We start from the raw sequence: 8245 nt of genomic DNA on the forward strand, positions 1-8245 counted from the left end.
TAAATGACATTTTGGATCAGAAGATTCCTTGCTGTGGGGGTGCTGTCCTGGAAAATTGTAGGATGTTTAGCAACTTGTTTAGCCCTATCTTTCCACCCACTAGATGCCCATAGTACCCACTGGCCTGTGATAATAATCAAAAATGTCTTCAGACATTGTCAAATATCCCCCAGGGGACAAAACTGCCTCCAGTTGAGAACTACTGATCTAATTGTTTCCTACCATTTCCCTCCTAGTGATTTGGTTTTAAGTTTTGTTTGTTCCCTGGGTCTTTATTCTTAGAGTCAAGGAATGAAGCTGGCTTTTCTGAAGAAGCCCAGCCCGTAGGCCCTGCTGGCCCTGCCCAGCTCACAGGAGCCCCAGGAAAGTTCTCTGCTTTTTCATCTGGACTGGACCACTAAAGCACTTTCAGCAATCTAGGCCTAGCCTGGACCAGAAGCAGGGACAAAGAGGGGTAGCAACTTACTCACAGCTGGGGGAGTCCTGTGTCTGTGTCCTGCCACAGTGTGCTCCTAATTCAACAAGATCTCAAGGGGACTCATATAACCTGGGCACCTAGCATTTCTTTTGTGTGTTTGGCTGGTACATGTGATTAAGAGAGTATCAGGGAGAAAAGCGGTGATCCCAGCCCTCGCCTATTTCTATAACAAAAGACAGGTTAACAAGAGAACATGAATTTATTTAATCAAAGTTTTATGTGACACAGGAGTCTTCACATTGAAGACCCAAAGATCCAGGGAAAACTGTCCATTTTTATGCCCAAGTTGGATGAAGAATGGACAGCCGTGTGAAAATAGGATTGGATAAAAGGTTATGAGCTAATGGTCAGAAACTGGACCCAGCAAGGCTGGCTATTCAGATTCTTCTTTGGTCTCTCCATGCAGCATTGGGCAGGAATAGGGATCTCGTGTGTGTGTGTGTGTGTGTGTGTGTGTGTGTGTGTGTGTGTTGCTGGGGATTGAGCCCAGGGCCTTATGCACGTAAGGCAAGCACTCTACCAACTGAGCTATTTCCCCAACCCTGGAGTAGGAATCTTATGACCTAATATCAAAAGAGGTAGGTCAGGACTGGGCTGTAGCTCAGTGGCAGAGTGCTTGTGTGAGGCACTGGGTTCAATTCTGAGCACTGCATAAAAATAAACAAATAGAATAAAGGTATGCTGTCCATAAACAACTACAAAAAAAAAAAAAAGGTAGGCCAGAGAATTTCTTTACAACTAGCTCTTACACATAAAGGTGGGAGAAGGTTAGAGTAATAATTTTAGGCTCTATGCTGGTTTTGGGGGAAAGGGGTGCTAATTTCTATGGCACAACTTGAGAAAGAGGAATTCTGGATTCTATGGCTTGCCTCAGGGAAGAATAGGGGGCAAGAAACAGAAGGGAAGGAGAAACTGCTTCTGGGGCCTTCACTTTGGGGCACTGCTTTGAGCCCCAACAAGAGAAACAGAGACAGATGACGGAGTGTTTGCATCTTGGGGGATGGAGGCAGGAAGGGGGATTCTCATCTCTCCGGAGCCCCTCTCTCGTCAATGTAACCAAAGGATACGTTCCTCCCTAGGGCCCTCCTACTTCCCCGGGCTAATTACATGCTTCTTTAATGAAAGGAAATAGTTTCTCAGCTGAGCTGGGAAACCCAGGTCCTGATGCCCCCTCCTGGCTCCCGACGTGGGTATCATGGGAAGGACAAGGAGGGAAGCAGCTGCTCCACTTGCACCTTCCCTGCCCTTTCCAGGGGTGTCCAGCCCAGCCTGGGACAGGGCCAGTGTCTTTCTGCCAGCAGCAGCCTCCAAAAGCTGCCTCTGGATGTGACAGGGACATGGATGCTTTAAAAGAATCTGAGCAAAGGATGAGATTAGGTGGCAGATACAGGCCGGTGTTGGAAAGCGCCTCTAGGAAGCCAATTTTTTTTTTTTTTTTAATTCGCAAAATAAAAAAAGCAGCTGCTGCCTGGGAATGAGAGGGAGTGTGACTGTCCCCTTTCCCTGCTGTGTACAGCTGCTGGGGACAGAGCCGGCTGCCTCAATCTTGGGTGGGGTGGGGCAGGTGGGGCCACAGTGGGGACCAGGGGAGGTTGGCTGGAGTCCCAGGACAGGGCTGCAGGATCTCCCTCTCCCTGCAGGGCCTCCCTAGTCAGCACAGTCCCTGGGAGGTGGTTTTAAAAAAGAGTTCCCTGTGGGACCATAGGTGAGGGGGATGTGAGGGAGCATTATAGGGGCAGGAAACAGCTGGGCTCTTGCTTCCCTAGAGAGGTTACTCATGGAGCAGATTCCAGGATGTGAGGGTTATGGGCACCTTTCCTCTTTCCACTACTGGAGAGAGAGGGAGGGAGAGAAAAAACCCCACGGAACTCCACGCCTTAAACAGTAAGCTGGTCTGCTGGGAGCCAGGGTGATGGGAGACCAGGCAGGAGAGAGTCTGTCTGGCCTCTTCTCTCTCAACTGCCTCTGATTTCTAGGCCACCACCCTGGAGGTTCTAAGTGCCTCCACCTCCCAATACTCTCTATCTGTAAAAATAAAATGCCAACACAGAGGAAACAGCATCTGGGGAAATCAGGAGTGAGGACTGACCTGAATTTATGGTCTTTCCCTGACCGTTGAGCAACCCGACTTCCCTGAGGTAAACCAGGGTGGTAATTTATTATGCATCAATTACTTTGGACTTGGATAAAAGAAAAAGGGAGGGGAAGGAAACAGGGGACACCTTAGAGACTGCATGCCCCTTGAGGACAGGAGATTTCTTAAGTCTTTTATTTTACTTTGTTTTTCTTCTGGTGCTGGGAATTGAACCCAGGACCTTGTGCCTGCTAGAAACATGTTCTACCACTGAGCTGCGTCCCCAGCCAATATTGAGATAATTAAAGATTCACATGCAGTTTTAAGGAAAAAATACAGAGTTGGGGATGTAGCTCAGTGGTAGAGCATACATGCCCAGCATACAAGAAGCCCTGAGTTTGTTCCTCAGCACCACAAAACCAAAAAACCCACAACCAGAAACATTGCCCAGTTCTCCCCACTGATAAGATATAGCAAAACTATAGCATATCACAACCAGGATATTGACTCGGATACAATTCACCAGCTATTTTTTTTTTTTCAGGGACTGGAATCAAAACATATACCTTTTAGATAAATGTTTTATTATTGAACTCCTTCTGCAGGCCTTTTTGTAAAATTTAGAGACTGAGTCTTGCCCAGGTTGGCCTTGAACTTGCAATCCTCCTGCCTCCACCTCCCTAGTACCTGGGATTATAGCTGTGTGCCAGGCCAATCTACCAGTCTTATTTAGATTTCCTATTTTACGTGTGTGTGTGTGTTTTAGTTCTACACAATGTTTTCACCTGTGTATATTTGAGTACCCACCACTATAATCCAGATTTTGAATATCACAAGGATCCCCAGTTGCCCTTCTATTTTATTTATTTTTTCGGTACTGTGGGTGGAACCCAGGGCCTTGCACAAGCGAGGTGAGTGTTACCACTCTACCACTGAGCTACACTCCCAGCCCCAAGCTGCCCTTTTATGATCACACCACTTCCTTTCCCTTTCTGGTACCCGATCCCCAGCAACTGCTCTTCTGTCTTCCATTTCTAAAGGTTTTCTTCTAAAATGAATAAAGGAGCTGGACCTAGTGGCACAGGCTTGTAATCTCAGAACTCGGGAGCCTGAGGCAGGAGGATCACAAATTCAAACCCAGATTCTGCAATTTAGTGAGGCCCTAAGCAATTTAGTGAGACCATGTCTCAAAATGAAATAAATAAATAAACAAAAAGGGATGGGGATGTGACTCAGTGCCCCTGGTTTCAATCTCCAGTACCAAAAATAAATTAATTAATTAATAAAATAAAATAGAATTAAAATGTTGAATAAAGGGATCCTACAGCAAGGGACCTCTGGGGATTGTTTTTCTCAGCATAATTCTCTGCAGATCCATCCAAGAGGTACCAGGCATCAGTAGTTCATTCCTTTCTAGTGCTGAGTAGTAATCCATGGTATGTTTGTTTATTGCAGTCCTAGGGATTGAACCCAGGGGTACTGTACCACTGAGCTACATCCACAGACCTTTTTATTTTTTTGAGACAGGGGTCTAGCTAAGTTACAAAAGCTGGCCTCAAACTTATGTTTGTCCTGCCTCAGCCTCCTGAGCTGCTGGGATGACAGGTGTATACCACCACACTCTGTCGTAATCCATGGTATGTTAGTGCCAGAGTTTGTTTTGCCATTCACCTGTTGAAGGACACTTGGGTTGTCTCTAGTATGAGGCTAGACAAAGAAGGCCACTATGGACATTCATGGACAGATGTTTGTGTGAACCTCAAGGTTCATGTGTTTTTCTATCCAGCCACAGCAGTGTGCTGGACACCTACAAGATCCTCAGTCCATATTCCTTGGTAAGACTTTAGGGAATGTAGAAAGCGAGAGTAACGGTGGATGATGGTAGTTACCACAAACAATGAATCAAAAATTGAGGCACCGTCTGAAGAAAGGATTGATCAAAGGACACATGGTCATCATTAGCATGAAGCAGGCAGGATTACAAGGAGGATAAAATTGTCTATAGGAAGCAAAGGTGCAATATACAGGTGAGCGAGAGGGAATGGCCGTGGGCAGCAGCACAAGGCTGTATGGGAAATGATGTGCAGGGAGGCCCCAGGGACACTGAAGCAGCCCTGATAGTGGCAGGATCAGGGCTTCAAGAACACCTCTGCTTTGGATCCTGCCTCACCCACTTCTTAGCTGTGTGTTCTAGGCGAAGCATTTAACCCCACTGAAAATTCTCTTTCCTCATCTGTAAGATAAAGACAGTATTTTTCCCTAGGAATTAAGAGTTATATTCACAAGACATAAATAAAGTAGTATTTATAAAGTTCTTGACCCGAGAGTCCCTGGGTAGATGTTAGTTACCGTACTGTTTCCCCTCCCAGGGGAAATACAGCCGTCAGAGCTATTGTGATAAGCTACAGACCTCTGAAAAGGTGCTTGCTTTAGAGGTAGTATGCAGAGGGGCACAGAGTAGAGGGAGGACTTGAGCTCAGTTGAGAGACTAGGCAGTAGGCTGCAGGAGGTGAAAGCCACCTCTCTGGGGCCTAAGTGTCACTTTCACGCACCATAGTAATCTGCCATGGGCTCCTCCCCAGGAGTCAAGGTAGCTTCAGCTACCATCTGGGTGGGTACTCCACACATTGCTTCTTCTCCCTTCAAGGTGAGCTCCTCCTTCCTTTATTAAAGGCCTGAGATGGACAGTGGGCAGCTCTCTTTGGAATGGCTACAGGGGCCACACTGGACAGAAAGCTCCTACCTCAACCCAAGCACATGCAAATCATCCACAAGCTACCTCTCCCTTCAGATTCCAAACTCCAGGCAGCCAAAATTCCTGGTGCCACCAACGCCTTCCAGAAAGTGCCTGGCCCTCCACAGGGCCCTCTGTCCAGATCTGCCTTTGATCTGACAAAGATGCTTAACCTCTTGATCCTATCATGGGACTGTCCCCAGCCCCAGGTCACTGGAGAGGGGGAAATAGAGACATTCTTTCCTTGTTCCTATTTCTCCCTTCTTCTGAACAAGGATTACCTCCCTTGGGGGTCTCTCTGGAAGAGAAGGGACTTGATTCTTCTCTCCCTTCTCATCTCTTTTCCTGCCTCTGGTGCTTCCCAGGTCCCAAGTTCCTCTAGATTCTAATCGGAGCCAGGGATGCAGCTGGGAGGAGCCCCTGGTCTTTGAAGCCAGAGGTGGTGATGGTGAGGGACAATAGGCTCCTGCCTCCAAAATGCTATGGCCTTCTCCCCCAGGTCTCTCTCCCGTTGCCTTTTGGGTCGAGGAGACAGAAAAGGATAGACAGGGCTCCCTTTGGAAGAGACCAGTGAGAAGGAGCTCTCCCCAGCCCTCCGGGGTCCTCTATGCCACTCCAACAGTCACAGCACACTTCTGTTCCAATCCTCTTTGTGTCCATCATCATCATTATTATTACTTTTTTTTTTTTTTTTTGGTACCAGGGACTGAATCTAGGGATGCTTAACCATTGAGCCACATCCCAGCCCTTTTTATATTTTATTCAGAGACAGGGGACTTGCTAAGTTGCTCAGGGCCTTGCTAAATTACTGAATCTGGCTTTGAACTCTCCATCCTCCTGCCTCAGCCTCCTGAGCTCCTGGGATTATAGATATACACTGCTGTACCTGACTCATCATCACTTTTTTCAGTGGATGTATTAATACTTCTCCCTGAACAACTCAAACCTTCCAACATGATCTTTTTTTTTCTTTTACTATTTTTTAGTTGTCAAAGAACCTTTATTTTATTTATTTATATGCAGTGCTGAGGATTGAACCCAGTGCCTCACACATACTAGGCAAGTACTCTACCACTGAGCCACAATCCCAGCCCCCCTAAAGTGATCTTTAAAATTATAAATTACATCCTGTCACTTGTCTGCTTGCCCCTTCTAACGTCTTCCTGTTGCAGAAGGATAAAATTCACAGGATCTGATTTCTGTCCCCTTATCCAATCCCATTTCTGCTGCTCTCTCACACTGGCTTTCTTTCTTCCTGGTAGCCTGGTCCTGTCTCACAGCCTTTGCATTGGCTGTTCCATCTTTCTAGAGCTTTCTTTTCTGGTCTTCCTGGGGCCGATTCCTTCTTAGTTCTCAGGACTGGCTCAAGTAAAGACTGGCTCACCTTCTCAGAGGGCCCTCCCTCCAACCCCACCAGCAGCCCTCTAACCCATCATCTTGTTTGACCATCCGAAATTACATAGTAGTGGGATCTGTGTGATTTCCCTACTGGAAAATATACTCCCAGACAGCGGGGGCCTTACCTGTCCCATTCACCTATGTCAAAGGCATCTAGAAGAGCCTTAAAAAAAAAAAAATGTTTTTTTTCATTAACAGGGAATGAACTCAGGGACACTTAACCACTGAGCTACATCCTCATTCCTCATTCCTTTTTAATATTTTATATAGAGTCAGGGTCTCCCTAAGCTGCTTAGGGCCTCACTAAGTTGCTAAGTCTGGCTTTGATATTTTGCTGAGTGATCAGTGAACCCTCTGGGATTCCAGGGAGTCTGAAAAGGCCTAGGATGTGGGTAGAACACTGGCCTTGGAGACTAGAAACCCAAGTGGAGGTCTCCACCCCAGCTCAGATGAGCACAACTCAGCGGCGCAACCCCAGACGAGTCTCTTTGCTTCTTTCAATTTAATTTTCCTCATCTGTAAAACAGAAGTGCTACCACTTGGCTTCACAAGAGCGCGGTGAAGATGAGAGAATTACATGAAAGCACAAAATAGATATAGAATAAGCACTGGTTTAAAAATAAGTCCACATGGTTTATCCAAAGAGAGGGAAATAGAGCCTGGGTGCCGTTATACACTAATCTCCTCTCCATTCCTTTAATCAACTTTATCATGCTTTTAATTTGAGGAAGCAGAGACACGAGGCTACCCTGAGGGAGGGGTAAACGGAAAACCATCATCCACAGGCTGAATCTGGGTCACTGCTGGTTTTCATATGGTCTGGGAGGGAGGCACGCTTTTACATTTTTAAGTAATTGAAAAAAATAAAAATAAACATTGGGCTGGGGGGTGTTGCTCGATGGTAGAGCACTTACTTGCCTAGCATGTGCCAAGGTCCTGGGCTCAATCCCCGGTACCACAAAAGAAGAAGAAGAAGAAGAAAAAAAAACCCTTTTGTGATACATGAAAATTATATGGAACTCAAATTTCAATGTCCATAAATAAAATTTTTGTTAGAAACCAGAATCAGTCAGGCGTGGTGGTGCTTGCCTGTAATCCCAGCAACTTGGAAAGCAAGGAAGATCTCAAGATCAAGGCCAGTCTGGGCAACTTAGTGAGATTCTGTCTCAAAATAAAAATAAAAATAGCTGGGGATGTGGTTCAATGGTAGAGCACCCCTGGGTTCAATCCCCAGTATAAAGAGAGAGAGAAGGGGAAAAAAAAGAAGAAGAAGAAAAGCATCCAGAATCACTGTTCTCTTATATACGGAGAACAGTGGCTATTTTTGTGCTCCAAGCACAGATTCGAGTAATTGTGACAGAGACCATGTACCCCTAAAATATTCAGTCTGTCCCTTTACAGAAAAAGTATGTGGAACCCTGGCTGATTCTAAGGAGGAAAGGGCCATCTAAGAGATGGCCTAAGAGGTGGTACAGAGAGGACAGGATGACCCCAGGGTAGGGCTCCCTGTTCAGGGTTCTGTCTGCAAGCCTTGGAAGGCCCTGTGTCCCCCCTGGCCTCG

The sequence above is a fragment of the Marmota flaviventris genome, chromosome 12 (genome assembly GCF_047511675.1).
Source record: "Marmota flaviventris isolate mMarFla1 chromosome 12, mMarFla1.hap1, whole genome shotgun sequence".
NCBI classification, from domain to species: Eukaryota; Metazoa; Chordata; class Mammalia; order Rodentia; family Sciuridae; genus Marmota; species Marmota flaviventris.